The sequence below is a fragment of the Episyrphus balteatus genome, chromosome 1 (genome assembly GCF_945859705.1).
Source record: "Episyrphus balteatus chromosome 1, idEpiBalt1.1, whole genome shotgun sequence".
Taxonomy (NCBI): domain Eukaryota; kingdom Metazoa; phylum Arthropoda; class Insecta; order Diptera; family Syrphidae; genus Episyrphus; species Episyrphus balteatus.
The window spans coordinates 136,747,155-136,769,178 of NC_079134.1; the positions used below are offsets into that span (position 1 = coordinate 136,747,155).

General features: G+C 29.5%; 1 protein-coding gene across 1 annotated transcript in view; it reads right to left on the minus strand.

Annotated features, from left to right (window-relative positions):
- The window catches only part of LOC129906086 (cuticlin-4), a 66,556-nt gene extending 50,155 nt beyond the window's left edge, over positions 1-16,401 (minus strand). Inside the window, exon 1 of the mRNA XM_055981721.1 lies at positions 15,636-16,401. The gene's annotated coding sequence lies outside the window, so the exon portion shown is untranslated. The remainder of the gene's footprint in view (positions 1-15,635) is intronic.
- Between the last annotated feature and the right edge of the window lie 5,623 nt (positions 16,402-22,024).

The window sequence follows — 22,024 nt, forward strand, 5'->3', positions numbered from 1 at the left end:
AATAAATTTTGAGCTAAACGTTGTTTTTTTTTTTGGGGTGAGAACACAAGTATTTAATATCGAAAATCAGTTTTAAAAGAAGTACCCGATTGGAATCCACTAGTAATAATATTACAATGAAGGCAATACAATGATCTTGTATAAAAGAGTCTTTTTTCGAGCAAAGGATATTTAGAGATTTTGAACGGAAATTTTATTCGGAGATATTTTTTGTTTCCTTCACTTAAAAAAAAAAACACTCACTAATCGGAAAACTTATTTTATTTTGTGTTCCCATTACAAATCGAACTTCTAGACACTAAAAGTCTAAACGGATCATTAATTTTCTGGGACTTATTTACTCGATATTTTCATTAGGGTGGCCCATTATTTAATTTTTAATTTATTGGTGTGTAAATATTGATTAAATTTGATAACATGGATAAATTTTGGCTTTACCAAGCACGGTACGTTTTGAAGCGGACATAACTCAAAGTTTCTTGCACTTCAGATTTCTTGATACAGAAATGTTCTTTTGGGGTCTTAGTAATAAAATAATTGTTTTTTATTTTAATCCGTTATCTAATATAGCTCCAAAAAAGAAACCTATATAACGAGTTATGTCGAACACGTTAATATCAATGATCTTCCTGATTCGACTAAGATTAAATTTATTTGCCATAGAAACCAAAAGTGGGAACCATCTAAGAATGTGTAAATTCTTCTTTGCAAAATATTCAACTGTTTAATGTATTTACATATCAAAAGACCCAGGTTCAAAAGTAAACCATATGGAAATTGGATACATCATAAAAAAAATACACATTTTCTAGGTTTCTAGCACACACAGGTATCATCATAAAAATTAAAATACATAAACTTTAGCGAGTGGTATTTGAATATTTTTTTCTCTATTTTTGACATAATCGACTTCCTTTCTATTCTTCGACAATTACTCAATTACTTAACTGCGTTGTAAGTTGACACTTAAGTGCCAAATGCAAGCGTGAGTTCAAAGCAAAATATTCAAAAGATAATATAGTCTCGCACAGAGAGTAAACTATGATGATGGTTGACATGCCGACACACAATGCTGCCAAGCCTTAGATAATTCACACTTAGCATTCATATTATAGTCTTTGCAAAACTCTAGGAAGGTATACAATATCTTCCATAAAGATTAACGTCTAACTTTAAATCCATTTAACCCAAATAGAAACGTAAAAAGTTTGCATGCTAATAGCTTGGAAAGTAACGTACATAAGTCTTCAACTTAAGGAGGTGCAAAAAAAACAAAAACAAACTTGATGGAATTTAAAATGAGATTTAATCTAAAATGATACGAGATGTTGCCTGTGCTGAATATAAATGAGCATGGATCATCTAACTTGATTTTTGTGGGACAAAAACGTTTGATTAAATAAAAGAAGCAAACAAAAAATACTTTTTTGCCAAAACAAAAACGAACAACAAGTATAACAACTTAATTGTGTTTAAGAATTATTGAAAAAGATTCAGGTCTTTCAAGAAAATATGAATGGTAAGCTCTAATGAGCTCATGTATTTATTCCAAAAGTATTTAAAAAAAACGGAACAAAAGGTGTGTGTGCAAACCGATGGCAAACTGTTTTGAGGCTATGACCGCAAGGTATGTCAAGTTTGTCATTTAACATTATGCATGCGGACTTTTCGGCTTAAATTTAATACATTCGCTTCATAATTCGACAAAAGTGAAGGAAACAATTAATTTAAAATTCACAACACAATTCTCTTTGAATTGAAACTCAAAGAGCCGAACAAATCAAACAAACGAATTGGTGAAACATTAAATTGGTATAATTAGGTTTACCTACCTGAGTCTAATTTGTTTTCAAAAAAAAAAAAAAAATCAAAAGACTTTGTTTGAATAACATGATTTCAAATTGGCAAAAAGACATAAATAATACTGCCAAACAATTCATTACTGCCTGAAACCAAAGCTTAGACTTAAAAAAAAAAGAATACTCAAGGCCGAGAAAGTATATTTTTTCTTATTATTTCATTTCTTTAAAAAAAATATATACATAAGTCCTGTCAGTTTGAGGTCAGAAACAATTCGTGATATGAAATTGACCTGATTTGTTTAACGTGATTGATGCAAAAGTAAGAGAACTCTTCGTAAAATTGCGGATTTCGACTGAAAGAAAAAAAAAAAGTTTTAACGTCAACTCTTTCGTTTTATAAAAAAGGAGGAAGTTTAATGAACTGTTTTTTTTTTTTATAAGGGGGGCAATTATTTTAAATACGTAATATATAAATATCAAGAACTATAACAGTGTCCTTTAATGTTTAATGAACTGTTTTAGTACAAATTCTTACAATATTGTTGTGTTCTTCAAATAAAACATCAAAATTCGTTTTAATTGCTTTTCAAAAAAAAACTAAATTGCTCATGTTACAATAAAAAACTCAAAGTCATGATCCTAAAAATGTTAATTCAGTTAAAATACAATTTACCACACATTTCCTAATTATATTTTCCAATTATCAAATCCCGTTACCTCACGTATAGATATATCAGTTCTTTATAACCAACAAGATCACAAAATAGAATCCATTACAGCTCCATTTAGCTGGCTTTCTTGCTTGATTACTGACTATGACTACGTTTTAAAATTACGCACACCCATCTTGACCATCTAACTCGTCGAATCTTCTTATAGAATTTAATAGGAAAAATACAATTTAAACAAGGAAGCTAATACAAGCTCTCATACCATAAGCGGGTTTACTGTATAAAATTTTATACAGTGCGCACGTGCTTGGGTGCTGATGCTTCTTTCATGATCATAATCAGCAATACAATTGCTAATAACCATCAAACAAGCACAAGCATATAACAAATAAGATGCTACCATAAACTATGTGGAGGAATGTTTAACACCAAATGGTTTATCGAATAGAAATTTATTGTTTTCAAATTAAAGTTTCCGGTTGTTTATTCAAGTTATGGTATATCGTAGATTCATCGCTAGCAGCATCCTCATTTTTGTTTTCGGTCTTGACGTTGTCATTGCCATTGAATTACGTGATTTCACACCGACACACTACCTCACCGCCGTCTGTCACACCTTATAAGTCTTAACCTGGCTGGTTGATCTTCCTCTTTCACTTTTTATATGGCTGGGATGCCAAAACCATACCAAAAGCTGGGAGCTCAAATCTTTGCCGTATCGAGGCAGGCGTCATGCCTAGATATTTTCACCTCTCCCAGAGAGCTTGAAAATAAATCGGATATCCGTGTTTAATGGTAAAGCATTAGGAGGAATCTCATAACAACCCAAACAACTTAGAGAGACAATCCCAGACCAAACTATTCGACAGACATTGTAAAGGTAATCAACAAATGCAGGAGAAGTGTGAAGGAAGATATAAGCCTTTTTGCGTGTTTTTTTTTTGTATTTTTTTGTGTTTATTTTTTTATCACATCTCAAAGTCACGAAGATCTCTTTAGTGGAAAAACCAGAGTCTTGAAGTTTGTAAACATTAATGGCGGCTGCTTTGGAGAGGTATGGAGGTGAGTAAAGACTTGTGGCTTGGTATGAAAAAAAAATAAAAAGAAGAAATACATAATGGCGGCTTGATTTGAAGGTGGTTGTGGTGATGATGATGATGATGGTGGTGGTCTTTTTTTTTTTGTTAAGGCTTCAATGATGCATGTGGCGTACCTACATCAATATTATGCATCTGTTGAATAAGATTGCGGTTTCGTTTGTCTTATACTTTTGTTGTTGTTATTGTAATAGAGTTTTGGATTTGTCATCAGAGCATACAGAAGTCACACTTCGGAACAAATTAATCAAATGACTTTGACATTTGGTTTCATATAAAGCTGACAGAATAATCTGACGTAATCTTCAAGTGACTTCAATAATAAATAAATGTACACATATGTACATACATACATACATACTTATGTGGCTATTGGTATAGAAATATAGAAATATTAGATGATGCGTGTTGGAATTCGATTTGAATTAATTGATGTAATTGTAAGATAAAATATTGACTGATTGGTTGATTTTATTGAAGTGTTGTTTCTCCAACCCATAAAATCCGTCAAATCTAATATTATTTGATGAAGGTTAAATCTTATGGCAAATTTTTAAAATAATCACGTTCTTTGTGACTGTATGTAAATTCACTTAGGTAGATTATAGGTAGGTATTCTTCAAAATGTTTACACCTCCGGAACACTTCTTTTGGCCTTTGAATAGACGACAGAAGTTGAAAATTTAAAGCAGAAAATTTTTAAAAATATTTCATTTTAGTTGCACTAGATCTTGATATTGAAGGTGTCTTTAGCAAAAAGTTTATTTCCACTGATAAAATGAAGAAATGTTAAATGTTTTTGATTTTAGTTCCAAGCTTTTTGGCTTTTTGATAATATTTTTACTCACTCACTCTTCAAGTGATTTTGTATTTCAAACATGTTGTACTGGTCTGTTTCCTTTTTTAAAGTATTACAAATAAGAAAAAAAAAAAAAAGAAGTATCATACGGGCTTACATAAAATTTAAAAAAATATAGGATTTTTTTTGGAAAATAAATTTCTTGAAAACATGTACACATGTATGTAGGCACATTAGGGTGGGTCAAAAAAATGGAAATTCTTTTTTTTTTGATTTGGTACTTCGAAAACTCGATTGCTAGACACCTCTAGAATATACTCACCAAATATGAGCTCTTTATCTTAATGGTAAGGCCCTCCGCTTTTCAATTTTCCATTTTTACATCAAGCTTCTACCAAAAAAGAAATAATTTTTTTATTAATTGACTTTTTAGCCAATTTTTTTTACATATTCTTGTAGAAAATTGAACGCTCTACAAAAAAGGTTAAATACACTTTGTTGAATTATCTAACCGTTTAGTAGATATTTGAGGTCCAAAAATCAAGAAAATCTTTAAAAATTCGTTTTTTGTTCTTAATTTTGTAACAAATTGAAAAATTATAATAATAAAACGCGCATGATATATTCTTGTAGGAAACAGATTGCTCCACAAAAATAGTCTTATTAACTTTTTTTATTAATCTAACCATTTGAAAGATATTCGAGGTCAAAGTTAAATAAAAATGTAAAAACTTTTTTTACTTTTCAAAATTTTCTAATTCACTGAAAAGTCATTATTATTAAATTAGTAAGATGAATTATTGTCCTTGGCATCAAATTGGTTGCTTTAACCGTTTAGAAGATATTCGCATCCAAACCAATGCCCACTGATTTCAATAGTTTTCTTATTGTCCCTATGCATTGAGTGGATGCCACTTGACCTGTTCCATTCGATTTCAGAATGAGTGAATTCTTTAGTGAAACCAATCGAACACGACACAAGAATACTATTTTTTTCGGCCAAAATGTATTATATTTTGTAAATTTGAAGGCTAAAACTTACATCAGATTTAAGGTTGGACCCTCTTCTATCTTAAAAATGTCGGGCGTTATCACTTAAATACGTGCATGTACTCAACAACTCTATGCTAAACTATGCTTAAAACCACTTAAAATACTGATGTCTATCAAATATCGCACATTTTGGCTGAAAAATTATTATTTTTACTATTTTTTTAATTTCGAATTTGCCGAGTTGCCGGTTGCCGAGTACTTGCTCGTATTGTAATGATGAAATCCGAAATTTTAAAGACAAAAGAGGATCTTACCTTAAATCTGATGTACCTACCTATGTTTTAACCTATAGCTCTATCTCTATCAAATACCATACATTTTGAAGGAATAATAAGTATAAAAATAAAAAAAATCATGATGTACAGTACACATTTCGAAGTAAATTTTCATTGAAAATTTATGCAATAAAGTTTTATTGTGGTAATAACCTCATTTAAAATTGTGATAATCTATGTGGGAAATGGGAAAAACCTTAAATGGAATTTTGAAAATCCCTTTGATACTTATTATTCCTTAAAAAAAAAAAAAAAAAAAAACTATGGCATCCGGGCCTCTTAAATTACAGCTATTACATAAACTTAAACTTCATAACACTGCATTTTAAATGCCAGCATTTAAATCAGAGTTAAAATTTTCACACAATCCAAATAACTATTTGTTACAAATTTTCTCATAGGAAGGTTTCATTGCACAATATATACAAACTCTTTATAAGTCTTTGCTGATTCATTTCTGGGAAAAGCGATTTTGTGTTGTATTTTTTTTTTTTTCTTCTTTTTCATATAAGAAAAACGCCCAACAAATCCATCAAACGGAAAACCACACAACATCACACTCAAATTCCAACTCAATCATAAACCTTCCCCGAATTAGATGACGTAAAATGTGGCTACATGATGCCGGACTTGACCAAAATCGGCAGAAATAAACAACCCATATTTTATATTTTAACTTTATTTTTTTTTTTCAAACCTCGCCATCATCATATACTCATGAATCTTAATGCACATTATACAGACCAGATACACTCAACTCAGTCCACCAATATAAAATGGATATATAGACAGATATATTGAGATAAAAAACTACAAGGACTCTAAGTGCACACGTTTTAGTCACGATATAGTATACAAAAACCGGTATTTTCTGTCTTGACCATAATCTGGAATGGACTTTGAGGCTATGAATACTGAGTAAAAATATGATCGATGTTCGATTTGTTGAATGTCGTCTTATTAAAATAGATCTTAGTACTGATCTCTGACTGGAACTATGGGATGAGAAGATGTTAACTTGAACTAAATACAACATCCCGCCCGACATAATTCTCACGAAAAGCATCAGCGTGGATGTTGTATAGGGATACCTACTCATATTTAGATTTGAAGATTTTCCTGTTTTTTTGATAAGTGAGAGATAGTTTGCTATATAATCCCACGGGATTGACAGTGAAACTGGTTCGATCGATTTAAAAAGAGACTTGAATTTGCAATTTAAAATGTTTTATATGTATATAAGGGGGTGTGAACAGGTAGACGAGGCACACAGACATGCAGTCATAGATTTGAAATGGTCTTGAAAGAACAGAAAGTATTTGCTGGTTAATTAAACCAATTAATGTAGTTTTTTTTCTGCATAGCCCATTTTCAGACTATGCACGAAAACAACTTTTCAATATCGTGAAAGGAGTGGCACAGGGGGTATGGCTGGGTGTATACTGATAAAGATTGCATTTCTATATTGAAATGTCCAAGTGTAGTCAGTGAAATAAAGAATTAAGATAAAACTTGGTGGATTTTAAGAATGATTTATAAATGATTTCCTTCTTTTGGCCGGTTTAGATTTGGAAAGATTGCTTAATGGAATTAATTGCTTGTTTACGGATGTAATAAATTAAAATTAATCCATTCGCTAAAAAGGTAAAAAGAGCTGGAGTCAAGATCAATGTTTAGATAAGTTAAAAAAAAAAACCGATGGAATTGATGGAAATCCGATGGCAAGTCTTTTTTCTTCAAGAATCATTGCGACAAAGCAATAAAAAAGACATACAAAATTCTTATAACTTGATCCGACGATGACGAAATACCCCCTAGATTTAACAATTCAAAAATTGTGGCGATATCTTTAAACCTATGTCATTAGGCAACATTTTAGAAATTTTCGAGTTCGAACATCAGCTCTTTTGTTTAAAAAAATAAAATTAACATAAAGTATGTCGTGAGCTGTTTTTTTTTTCTATAAATAGTTCCCGGCTTTATTTTTTAGAAATAGCAAACGCATCTCGACCGTTTTTTTAAGACAGATCACACAACAATGTCCGCAAAATAATCAAGTAGGATAGGTACTTTACAACTTTCAACTTTTCTTCTACCCCAAAACAAAACCACTAGACTTTTCTAAAAAATGAAAAACTATATTCCAGTTATAGTGTTAAATATCTGTCTCTCTAAACGTGGCTTAAATAATTGTGATATACAAAACTAGCCATCGCATTAATACTATTATAACTGCATTTATAAGACACAAGAGCCGTTGTATCTGTCCCCGATGCTGCTGCTATGCTTTATTCATTGTCTTCATATAACAATTACTCTTCGAGTTACCACTTATATTATACACCAACACGCCAAAACACACTCACAACCGGACTGTAGGTAGATATATAATCATGATATCAAATTTATTCATAAAACTTATTATAGCTACTTCTGGGTTCGCGCAAAAAACAAGCTAGGAAGTATCTAATTGTTATAAACGACGAGATGCTGTGATGTATAATTTTTTTTTTAAACCTGGTTCAACTAAGAGCTTGGAAAGCATCTTATGAAAGTAGTTAGTCGATTGTTTATTTTGTTTTGACAATTAATTAGAAAGAACTATTGTGAGAATCTTTTGGTGTTCCGTATTCTCGAAGACTTAAAGTGGCCAAGTGTCCAATTACAATTTTTTGTTCTTTAAACTGTTAACAATCATTTAATTGGGTAGACTCCACCTTACCCACGCTAAAGTCGCGTCGTTTTGTCGACGTCGTCGTTGGAGGCAAAATCATGGTATAAAATATATCGTTCGATTATTTTGTCTGCAGAAAAAATGTGTTTTTCTTATTTCTTGTTTTGTAACTGACAAACCTTAATATGGTTTTGAAATTACATAGGCTAGGTATTGTTTCGATTTGAAAATTGGCTAATGCTGTGTTGGCGATATAAATTACGATCTTGCCACTGGATTCTATTTAAGTAATAAATCTTTAGCATTACCTAACCTTAAATAGTGCAGGTAATACAATTTTAAAGTTGTCGTAAGGAGAATATTTAAGAAAGGATCGATTTATTTAAGATCTTGCGGTGAAGAAATATTATTTATTTGTATGGAAAATATAACCTGTGTACCAGCTTTTGGCAGCTTTTAAGAATTGACAATTCTCCTTACTCAGAACCTGTCAAAAGTTTCTTTAAAGTCAGAAACAGTCGAATATTAATTCAATTGAATTCGACTTTTTTTTTTTTTTTTGCTTTATGATAAAATATTTGATAATTATAACACCAAAAAAATAAACAAAAACCATTTTATATTTAAATTCGTATAAGTATGACTCAAGCTTATATAAATTATGGTTAGTGGAAACCTGAATATCCTGATCCATTTCGTTGGCGCTGTTTTGTTATAGTCTTTTTTAAATTATCTTTTCATTTCAAGGTCAACTGGTTAAATGAGCTCTTGCCATGTATAAAAAGTCTTACTCATATAACACACACCACAGTTTCCATTTTTGGAAGTCACTCGGTCGTGTATGACTGAATGAACAGAATTCACATCAAAAGAGTGACAATATTAAATGTCAAAGGCGGTTGATTTTATTATTCTTGGGTTCTTCCATAAAATGAGATAAAAAAAACTGTAGATGAAGACCGAAATTAGATTCTCACAGATCATGGTCTATGGAAAAAAAAAACAAACCTTAATTGCCTAAACGGTCAATCCCGCTGTTTAGCTGCTTTACATTATTCTCTTTCATCTCCACCATTTATATAAAGTTGGATATCAAATTTTTAAAGAAGAATCACTCCATCATGATATACACGATTTGTAGAATAGAAATATTTTGACAGATGATTCTAAAGTATATGGGCTTTGTGATGCGATGAGAAAGGTTTTACAATCGATTAATTACAACAAAAAAAAAAAAAAAAACATGAAAGTGCCTCTCGAAAACAATCGATTAATCAGAGTTCTTCGAACTTATATACAGCAAACACACCTCGATAATGGTTTTGTGTCCGTGTTTAACTGACACGTGCTTAGGAAGAAAACATAGGCGCCTGTGTTTTAGATAAATGAACATTTGACGAAGGACTTTTGATTTTGAAGTTAACTGCTGTTCTTTAACACATTCATCGTTAAAAAAGAGTTGAATGAACCTATTTGTATTCGGTACTTTAAATCGTATAAAGAAAACAATTAATTTTCAAACATGACCCGGAAATCAATTCGATTAGCATAAAATTGATTTTATCTTAAATAATTTTAATATCAATCAATTTGAATGAAAAAGATAAATCGTTTTGTTTGATGAATTAACTTTAAAATGAAATAAATATTGTTTGAGAATAAGATTTATATACGGGAAGTTTTGATAAAATCTAAAGGTGCGGTGAGCAAACGGTTAAGCATTACTCCCATATTTCATGATAATGACTAATTTAGCTTCTGAGTTCTATGTGATTTAGTATTTGAAAAAATATCAAAATTTCTAAGGGTTTGATTGGAGCTCATTTGTTTTGGTTTTAGAGTTTATTTATTTAACAGAACTAAATTGCTAGTTATTCAATTACATTTTATAAACATAGGTGTGAAAAGATATTATTTAATTAATTAATTGCAAATTGCTATTATACCATGTTAGAAGACTAATTTACATCAGTATTGGAAGGATTGAACGCCTGTGATTTGTATGTTATTATGTACTTATGTATATCAGGGTGCTTTAAAAAGTCCGATTAATTACACTGGTCTGCAAAATTTAACTTCTTTTTTCTCCTTCAAATAATTTTTTTAATATTATGAAAGATTAGACTTTCCTGAACCTAAATCAGGGGTCGAATTACGGCATACGCTCGTTATCGTATGGTTGCTATGTGTCCCTATCTTTTTCTACTAATTAAATAGAGAGACAAATATTAAAAACGTTAACGAATGATCGTAATCGTATGCTGTAATTCGACCCCTGGTTTCAGAAAAATTCTATCAGGTACCATTTTTGTAAAAATGATTTTTGAAAAATGTGGGTAGTTTCTAAAAAATCAACCTTTTAGATTTATTTGAACTCGTGCAAAATTAAAACTATTTGTAGCATTGAGCTCAAATTTGGAGGACTTATTCCTCGTAAGATGGCCTATCGATTGACACCAAATATGTCCTTTTACATTAATGTTTACTCATATTTTAAAATACTGATTTATAAAAAAAGCAGAAATATCGAAATCCTTTACTTTTAAGTAAATCCAACATGAACAAGAACACCTTCTTCTTCTTCCTTTTTCTCGGCGCTGTTATGATCTCGATGTCGAGGGGATCATAACCTTCCCACGTTACTGCTTCACACTAGTGATCCGCCTGTGGGGTTCGCCGGGTTGACCTCAGAAATCGGCGGCACACCTTAATTATAGAAAATGTAAAATATCAACGCCCATTATATTTAAAAAGTCAAATATGTAAAGAAAACCATAATAAAATACATTAAACAAAATTTTTACGTGTTTTGTAATTTTATATACTATTTATCTATTTAGAAATATCTTATTTGTAATAAACCATTCGATAAACTGCCTTGTAAACCTTCAGATTTGTTTCTCTTAGAAACAAAAGTATACTTTTCTTATAGTTTTTGATGTGCTGAGTTAGAATTCGAAGTCAAAAAAATTCTATCACGTGAGGATTTTAAGATATTCGCATTAAAGTATCACAAAATCTAGTTTTTTCTTAGAAAATCTCAATAAAAACCACTATATCTCACAAACCAGAGCTGACCAAAATTTTTTGAGTTCGGATTCAAAATCAGCACACTAAAGTCCATTAGAAAAGTATATTTTTGTTCTAGGGAGAAAGATATATTAATTTTTAGAGATCAGTTTTTTTTATGATAAGATATGCCAAACATACTAAACTTACTTAAATTAAGATATCTCGGAGAAGAAAATAGATATTGAGAAGATTGAAACTGAATTTGAAAGAAAAAAATAAGTTCTTTTATAAACCGTAACAATTTTTATTGAAAAATATTACATTATGCCAAAATATTTCTTCGAAAACAGCAAAAAAATGGGTTTTGAGATTTTCTAACGGGAATATCTAAAAAACGTGACGTGCAAGATCAATTCTGACTTCGGATTCGGAATCAGCATACAAAAATCCTTTTTTTAGAAAAATTAGTTTTATTTAAAGGAGGATTTCCTTGCAGACCAGTGTTATTGAATATTACGATATCAAGTGCTGAAATTTTATTTTCTACTTTCGAAATAGAAAAAAACGAAATGAGGCCCAGCTGGTTAAATTTCGCTGACCCAATCGTTTTCAGGATTTCATTTCTTAAGGGACTATTTTCTCCCATTTTAAAGTAAGCAACTTCATCATAAGTGACAACAGATTTTACAGAAAAAACTTTATTACTGTTTGTTTTTTGAGCTTATATGAGATAATAACGAAATGGGCCTATGAGAGTGAGCGAAAACACACAATCCCGTAAGGCTAGCTAGAAAATGCATTGTTAGTTCATTTAGCATGTATGTATGTATTTTGAAAACATGATGAAGAAAATCTTTAAATTTTGACATAAGCATGAAATATTAGAGCTTTAATAATTGGGCCTTAATTAAAGACGAAGATAGTCTGTATGTGTTGTTGGCAAATTTAAAAAAAACTTGATCATAGAGTTTAAGTTACTTAAAATCTTAACTTTTATAAAAAAAAAAATGCTAAATGTATACCAGATAAACCCCAGTTAAAGCCTATTCCTAGGAATAAAAGGTTTTTTTTTTATATTGACATTAATTCTTCTGATAGATTGAAAAATCAGGGCTTAAAAAATAATTTGTTTTAATCCATTTTTTTTTTTTAATTTTTTATTTTATTTTTTTTTTTATTATGCTATTTCTTTTATTTTGTTCAATTAATAACAATTTTGACGAATTTCCTATATATAAGAAAATATCAAATAAAATATTTATAATAAGAATACAAAATTGACTTTTTTTGGCGTTATATCATTACTAACTATGTTTTAAAGAAAGATTGAAAAAAATTAAATAATAAAAAAATCTACAATGTTCAACAGAAGTTGAACCAAAATATACTTTTCTAATAAACTTTAATATTCTAAATTCGAACCCAAAGTAAAAAAAAAAAAAATCTGTGTCGTCATGTTTCGAAGATGAAAACTCATCTTAAAGTTCTTAGATCTCAAAAAACTCCGGATTTAATTCTTTTTAATTTTTTTGGTTCAACGACAAATTAAATATTCAGTTTTGTCCAACATTTTTAAATTCTCTACAATATCGTTTTTTTTTTATCTTTACCTTGAAACATGGTTGGCAACAATATCCCACCAAAAGTTGCTTTAGGAAAAGAAATATCAAAATTGACAAAATTGTTGCTAATTTTGAAAAAAAAAAAAAAAATCTTATAAATAGCAAAATAAAAGTTCTTAAAACATGTTACTAATTTGGCATTTCTTCAACTTGTTTTTCAATTTTTAAAACTTTTTTTTTCATCTTTTTGGCTCAAATTTAGATGAATTTCCTACTAAAACAGTGAAAAAGAAAATTCTATTTAAATGCTTGTCTATCGCCATTTTGAGGGCACCATTTTGAAGCTGATATTTTAAAGAAAAAAAAAATTGGAAACTTTTTCGTATTTCTATACTAATATTCTTTGGTGTTTCCAATGTTATGACTTTTCGTCAAGAAATAACCATGCAAATGCTTTTTGACACCAAAAAGCATCAAATGGACCACTGTGCGCTGCCAATTTAACAAGAATTATGTTTGAGTATTTTGGATGTCAAAATATTCAATAAATGTTTTTCTAATCCATTTTAACTACATAATATTAGTTAATGTGCTGATACCCGTCGGAAAACTTAGCTCGCAAGATAAGACATAAAAATTGATTTCAAATAAATAGTCAGTTAGCTCTGTGGTTTAAATGTTTTTATTTTATAAATCTCCTAGTCTATTTCTTAACCCTACATGTTAAAGATAAGCTTTCGCATTCTTTTCACAGTTAAAACTGTTTTTTTTTTTTTTTTGTATTTCAGCTGTTTGCAAAGGTAAAGGGTTTCAATTCTTTAAAAGAAAAGATAACACTGGTCGGCAAAAATAAAAAAAAGTCGGGAGCAAGAACTTTGACTTTAGTGTGCCGAATTCAAAACTGTTTACAGTTTTGTTCTATCACGTCTAGTTTTTGAGCTATACCTACTCATCTCTATTTTCACTATTAATTCTCAAAAAATAATTTTCAATGAAGTTCTTTTTGATGTTTAATCGAAGAAAATACATTTTTCCTTAAAATGTTGTTTTTTGAAATCGAAATCAGAAGTAGCAAACTGTAATTTGGATAAAAAAAAACCATTCACTACGATATGTACATAGTAAGATTTTGAGATATCATAAATTTGTTTTTGCAATATCTTTGAGAAAAAAATTAATTTTGAAAAAAATGTAAATAATATTTAGGACGATAAAATATTGCGTTTTGAAATTGCATAAGAAGATTTGCAAAAAAATATTTTACGGTGGTGTTATTTGACCTGTTAATATTCAAGTATTTCAAAAACGTGACGTGCCAGTGAAATTTTGACTTCGGATTCGGACTCAGCATAAAAAAATCCTTTAGAAAAGTATGGTTTGGTTCTAGCTCTATTTTCGTTGCCGACCACTGTAATCAATAAAAGGAAGTATTTTGTTCCAAGGAATCATTTTTAAAAAAAAGGAATTTCTTACATCCTTATGACAATTAGACGTTCGCACTGCAAACCATTAAACTAATAGTGGATAATCCTCTATCTATACGAAGCTTAGAAACAACAAGTACAACATTTATGTATTTTAAATCAAGTTGAGACCAAATAATGGTCAAGCTTCCATAAAATTTTCTAAAATATTTCAAACAATCCCACAAGAAAAATTCTCACTAACGGGGATAAGATATGGAGTTTCATAACTATTCTTCATTGTTCTCTTGGCTTATTCCTTTCTATACCAATTTTTAAATACAACTTCTATTTATGTTATTATTTGATATATTGTCTTCAAATTATAATCTATTCCCTATCCACTTAACACCTAATTTATCATTTCATATTAATTATGCATAATCCTTTTCCCCAAATACACAAAAATCAATAAAAACACACGTAACCCGGTTAACAATACACATTGAGAAAAAAAAAAACTATTCCACAAAAGGCTTAAATCGAAATAAATTAACCCACATTGTGTGTCTTACTTTATACCTGATACGATATGGGTATTACCTAATAGAAGCTCTATATAATAAATGACGATTGTGAACGATATTATTGTTGTTTCAATTCGACACCATCATGCATCACATTGCATGGAATTAATTCATTTTTTTCTTTTTTTCATTCAACAATTCAATAAAATAATTATAAAAGTAAAATGTATGTTTTTTTTGGTCGTACGTTCATGCTCATAATTTGTTAAAATCTTACATTAATGGTACCTAAGGTTTATAAACAATTTTCATAAATGAAATAACAGAATTTCCTGTACATTTCTAGTCACTCATCAAACAAAAGCTCCTTTTTAAGGGTTAAAATTTGCCTCTAAAAAAAACCTGAGCAACATATTTTCACGATTCAAATATTTCCCCTTTACGTGCAAATAATGCACTCAAAATAAATACTATACCAGCTTTCAGGGTGATCCATCTGGCTGACTGACAAGAAAACAGTAGGTAAAGAAAATTCAAAAAAATTGTGAATAAAATAATGCGGGCTCTTTCACGGTTTTCAAACTTTACACACATTACAATAGGTGACGAATTGATTAAAAACCTATCTTTAATTTTGATACACACGAACGTTCACCTGCTGTTTAAAACTCATCACACCCACATCAATATAATATTTTGATCAAAAGTTGAGAATGGCTATTTAAATGATTAATTGATTTATACTGGAAAATGAAGTTACCTTATTTCCAATAAAGTCACAATGTGTATGAATATTGTCGTGTATCTAAAATAATCCTCAAGGCAAGCAGGAAAGTTGTTTTTATAACTTCAAAGATCCAGATGGTTATGTAAAGAAATGTTGTTTTATAAAATCCATTAAAAATGATCGATTCGTGATATGGCAGTAAGAGTGATTATCTTTTTTGTTTTGGTTTTCGTTGATTTTTGCACACACTTTTTATCTATTTCTTTCCTTCTTCTTTTACACTTTTTTCTTAGGATTTATCTTTTTATTGTGAAGAAACAACAATATCCTGTGTGTAAACAGAAAATTGCGAAACACTGACTGGAATACAATTATTGTGATGTTGGAAGAAAAAAATATATGATCCTCGCCACAATTTAGCCAAGACACAAACCGTTTATGTTAATTTAATTTTTTTTCAATTTTTTTTAATGCAAACTATCGAATTTGCAAGAAAACAAAAAACGCGTTTTTCAATAATGATGAATTTCGGAAAAACCAAAAAATCTATCTTTTCCACGATCAGTGCGATCGATCGATCTTGTACGATATCGAGAGATACGCCACTCACACACACACAGACAAACACCTGTTACTGCAGCTACGATGGTGTCGCGATGGTGTTTCGTTGTTGACTTCGCTCGAACAATCTTAAGACTGGAGTTAACTATTTCCAACCGAAGTTGGCTAAGTTGTTTCTTGTGTATACGGCTGAGTGATTTTGAGTTAAAAGTTTCAAGTATCTATGAGATTCAAGCCAGTCTTTTGTACACAGATACAATTTCTTCCATACTATCTTACCTTTGCGCTGAGATGTCTCTCACGTAAGACTCAGCCTGGTTAAAGCCGATTGAAAGACCGAGTTAAACTCAGATTATAAAAACCTTTCGTTAGACACGAGTGTATCTTATGAATTCATTTTGTATCTTTTTCTCAGTTTGTTTGTATAGATACCTTTTTTTTGTATGATCGTCGTCGAACTGTGTGTATATTATCGTTGTTGACCACTTTGGTAGTATTGATGAATGTTTTGGAGACCCCTTTTACTTTGCTGAGATCATAATACCTCTGGTGGATTTGTTGGTAGCTTGGTAATAGTGTGGTTGTTAGCCTACCAGTTTTTTTGCTTTGCTTTTTGTGTGTTTATTTTTTATTGGAATTCGTGGGATACTGGAATACCTTGAGACGCCCGGATAAGAATACTTGAATTGAGCCGCACTGTTGCTGCTGTTTTTTTTTAAGCTGATGATGGTAAGCGGTATAAAGAGGGTTACCCCTCTAGCTCTATAGATGGGAGGAAGGCAAATTTTGTTGTCGTTATTTTTATTTATTTTTTGTTTTATTTTATTTTTATTATTTTTCTTTAGTTGTTGTTGTTGTATAGACGAAGGAAATTATTGAAGGTATGTGCGTGCGGCATGACGAAGAAGACAGACACATATCGTGTGGATCTGATGATGGCACAGGAAGGGGTCAGTGAGTGATGACCATCTATTGTTTTTTTTTTTTTATTTTTTTTTATGATATGATGGCACAAACCCTATTTTTAGAATGATGGGATATGATGTGAATGTTAATAGGCGAGAAAAGTATAATTCTTGCGAATAAAGGTGGATGTGTAGAAGATTATAAAAGATTGTTAATCTTATAATATGATTTTTTTTGTATATATAAAAAATTATGGTTTGCTTTGTTTATAGTGTTGAGTGTATTGTTAGCAATAAAATAAAGAAAAAAATAGCACATAGCAAATTTTGGTATAGTAAATTAGATACTTAAAACTGTTTTATTCGTAAAAACACCGGAAATTATTAGCTATAAAGTTCAAGTAATTAGGAATACATTATATTTTTTTTAATGAATAAGTTCTTGTTTAAGAAGATTCTTTTGCCTTTCTTTTGTCTTATGTGATAAATTATGTTTGTTATTGTAAAGAAAAAGATATTAACTATAATTAATAATGATTGAACATATTTTTTAATGAGCCGTTTCCGTATTACTTCTTTGGTATAGTAATTTAGCTATACAAGCTTGTATTTTATTTTTGTTTAAAATCCAACCGTTTTTTTTTGAAAACCATTACTTATGGTGCAAGCCATGCCAATTTTTTTTTATTTCTGAATTTCTCTCTAATTTAGTTTAAACGAATTTTTTGATACAAAAGCAATCGTAGGTAGGTATAGCATAAATGAAATGAAATGAAAAATTTTAGAAAATATATTTTTGGATTTATGTAGGTAAAAGAAAATTTTACTTTTGTTTTTTGAAAAAACCAAACTTTCGATTTTTTTTTTTTTTTAATTTTGGAGACAGTTGTTGATTGACTGCCACAAAAATGATTAATATATTTTTTTTTTGTAAATCGTTCCAACTTTTTTGAAGTTTTAATTTTTCTGAAAATAATAAAAGAAATCAAATTGCTTACTTTCTTTTGGAACTCAAATTTATTTAAGAATTAAGATGTTAGTTTTTTTTGCATTTAAAGAACTAATTACATACCTACCTTACCTATGTACATTATGTAGTATGTTATTTTTTTTTATTATTATAATTTTAATATTTATTTCATTTGCATACATGTCTACAAAATTTGTATAGAAAAAGTTTCAAGATTCGAGTGACGTAGTCTTGTATTTATTTTTATTTTGTCTGAATGTTGGCTATTTAAAAAGATCGAGATGTTAAATTCAAGAGTGCATCTCACCAGGTAATAGTTATTTTTTTGAAAACTTTTAGGTAACAAAATATATAAAATAAGAAAAAAATATCGCCTACTAATACGCTTATTAATATTAACATATTGTCCTAACAAAATTCGACCTGGTATATCTAAACTGACAATGACCAAAAAATATATGTAACTTCCCAATCCCAAACCACTCGCAGCCTCCAAAAGATCAACCAGTTTAAAATTTTGGTGTTCCAAAAATTTTAAAATTGCCAAATTAAAATTCTTTTTTTCCTTTGTACCAATATAATTTCTGATCAAAAAAACGATTTTTTTGATATTTTTTTATGATTGTTTCGACTATTGTGGTATGGAAATTTTTTTTAAATTTTTAAAAAACATTATTCCAATAGGAAATTTAATTCTCTACAAAAAGTTTTATATGCAATACATATATCAAAATTTTGCTTGGTTTACGAGGTATATTGAAAAAAACAAAATGGGGGCTTTTGCACCCCTATCTTCAGTTTCCACCCTCTCATTTAATAGCACTCAGCGGTTTTATCTTCTTTTATAACCCATTCAACGATTCCTGCAATAAAAACCCGTGAACGTCTTAGTTCCTTATTACCCTGTTTTTTTCGACATAATCAATAGCCTACATTCTAACCATTCAAAATTAGCGTGGCAGGAGGCGATGTTTTTTTCCTAAGCTACTTCCAAAATTTTAGTGTAGGTAGATAATAAAAAAAGAAAACTTAACAAAAAATTTTAAAAAAGCTGAAAACTTGATTTTAAAATTTTAAAAAAATGTATGCCATTTAATTTTTTGAATAGAAATTTTTTTTTTTTTGGAAAAAAAAACAAGACAAAAACGTTTTTAAATTTTTTTAATACAAATAGGTATCCATATTTCCGATTTTGAGGCTAAGAGCATTTTCCAGCATCAAGATTTTCAGTATTTTAAAAAATTGGTTCGCAAATTAAAAAAAAAACTAGTGTTAAATTTTTTGTCTGTGATTTTCAGAGTGAAAAAAGTCCTTTTTTTAGGCAGCATTGGTAGATTGAAAATGTGCATATTTCTGATGCTTAATAAAAAACATGAAAAATAGCCAAAGCCATAACTTTAAAAAATCCACAGTAAATTTGATTCTTCTTATTGTAAATATTAAGTGAAGTTAGATCAATTCTACATTTTAGACTTGAAAAAAAAAACTGTCATACAGTTTTAAACAATGTTTTTAAAAACAGAACAAATTAGATTATTTTGAATTGAAATACAAGTAAAAATTAAATCGTATTGAAATTTCCTTATAAAATTTAATACATCTTTTTATAAAGTATTTTATTGTTTCGGCAAAAAATTGAAAGTAAATTTTAAATGAATGGTAAATATTTTTTTGAAAATAAATACTTTTAATTCAAAAAATTAATAAATATCGTTTTAAGAACACGAATTTTCTTATAAATAATTTAATATAAAATGTTGTATCACTTTACAAAATAAAAATACCTAATTTGATTTATCTTCCTATTCTCCTCCTACATGCTTACGTAAGTCACCCAAAAAAATAAAAATAATTTCCATTAAATGAGACACAAACCGCAAACATACTTCTTAACAATATCGTCTACACAAAGTCTAACGGCCTTGGATTTGAAATTATTCAACGCCTACAAAAGTCAAATGTATAGTTCAATCCGTTCCAAGTTCCAAAGTGACTAATATTTTCATTCTCCTCGTCTTTGTCAATTCATTCGTTTTTGTTTTTGCAAAGTAAATTCTAAGAACTTTAAACAGTTCGTGGGATTGAATTATGAGATAAAGTGGTTTTATTTAAGAAGTTTAACTTTGTCCGATAAATGAAAGAAGTTTTAGCTTTGGGATATGAATTTTAAAGGATTTATAAAAAAATAAGTGAATGAAGCTTATTTATTTCATTCAATCTTATATACAGTAAAATAAGATCCGCATGACCACATTGCTACCTAACACCTATAAGCGATAACCAAAGCTTCCACTTAGTTAGTAAGAGTTGTTATATTATTAAGTAATGTTTACGATGATGTTGTTTTGCTTTTTTTTCTATCTTTTCCTTGCATTTATAGCTTGAGGGTATTTTTACTAACACTCAAATAATTTTTTAGCAAACTATGGTGCTCCTCTATTCATAAGTTTCCATGAGTAAGCAAAAGATACATTCAAACGTAGGTATGATTGTATGTCTTCATACAATACAATGCTTAAGTGTTGATGAAGATACATAATCTTTTCAGCTGATTTTTATAAGATGTGTGTATTGAAACTTAAATATTAACAAAAACCTTCAAGCCACAGACAGACTGAGAGAAGAGAATGAGCCAGAGAATAGATTGGAATAGTTGTTTTGGCCAAAATTCCATTGGAAGTGTTCAAATGGCGCACATCTCTTGAGTGAATTTATTATGAGGGCTTGAGTTACTAAATTTTGCAAAGAGGCTCTCAATCTTTCGAACTTTGTAAAGGGTGATAGATAAGTAATTTGTTATCAAACTGCTTAAAAGATTTTGAAGGAGCAGCAAAGTTGTTGTTTTACAAAATTGAACCAAGAGGATGGGAACTTTATTATTAAAAAAAAACCGGAATCGGCTTACTGTGAGAATATTGAACGTGGAAAATCAAATCTAAAATAAAATGCACGACTGGGGTCGCACGTACTTGCTCTTATGCTAAAAGTAACTCTAATGTTAAAGCTTTTTATTCAAGAAACACCGTTTTAAATTATGATTTACAAAAAACCAAGTATGCTATTTTATTACTTGCAAAAAAATGTATTTTTAGAAAAAAATTTTCCAAAATCGTTAGAGCCGTTTTCTAAAAAAATAATTTTGTATATATAAAAAATTTCTAACATTTTTCAAAAAAAAGTTGGTATGCCATTTTGAAGAAATAATTAATTTACACATAAAAACGAAATTTCAAAATTTTTCACAAGCCCGTTTTCAAAAAATTGATTTTTCAAAAAAAAAATTTTGAAATATTTTTTAAAAATCCAAAAATGCACTTTTTGAAAATTTTCTAAAATTTTAATATTACCTTTATCTAAACGCTTTTGCATAAAAATCGTTGAAATCGGGTTAATTTTGTACGAGATATTCAGAAACCAAAAAAAACCGTTCTATGACAGGTACCGTTAATAAGGTTACAAAAAATATTTTTTTTATTCCAAAAGTTGGCTGTTATGTGTAATACTACACACAAAAATTTTAATCAAAATCGTTAGAGCCGTTTTTGAAAAAAATTAACTTTTCTATTTCCGTTATATGGCAGGTACCTTTAGTTTTGATGGTCATAAAAAAAAATTTTCAATTTCCCCTCTAGGGAATCACCAAAAACTGCTAACTACCAAGTTTGAAGAAAATCACTTCACTCGTTTAGGCTGTAGCTCGAGGTATATACAGGCAGACAGATAGACAGACAGACAGACAGAATTGCCGAACCAACTTTTTTGGCATTCTCCATCATAGTAATGTCATGTAAAATTGTTATATCGAGTTCGATTTTTTTTACGAATCCTAAACTTGCCCTATAGTACCTATATCGCAAGTAAAAATAGTGCAATAACAATTGCTGATTGATCTTTGTCTTATCTCTCGCATCCCTCTACTTGTAACACCAAAAGTAGAGAATCATTGGCAACATCAGAAAAGATCCATCAAAGTTGTTATCAATGAT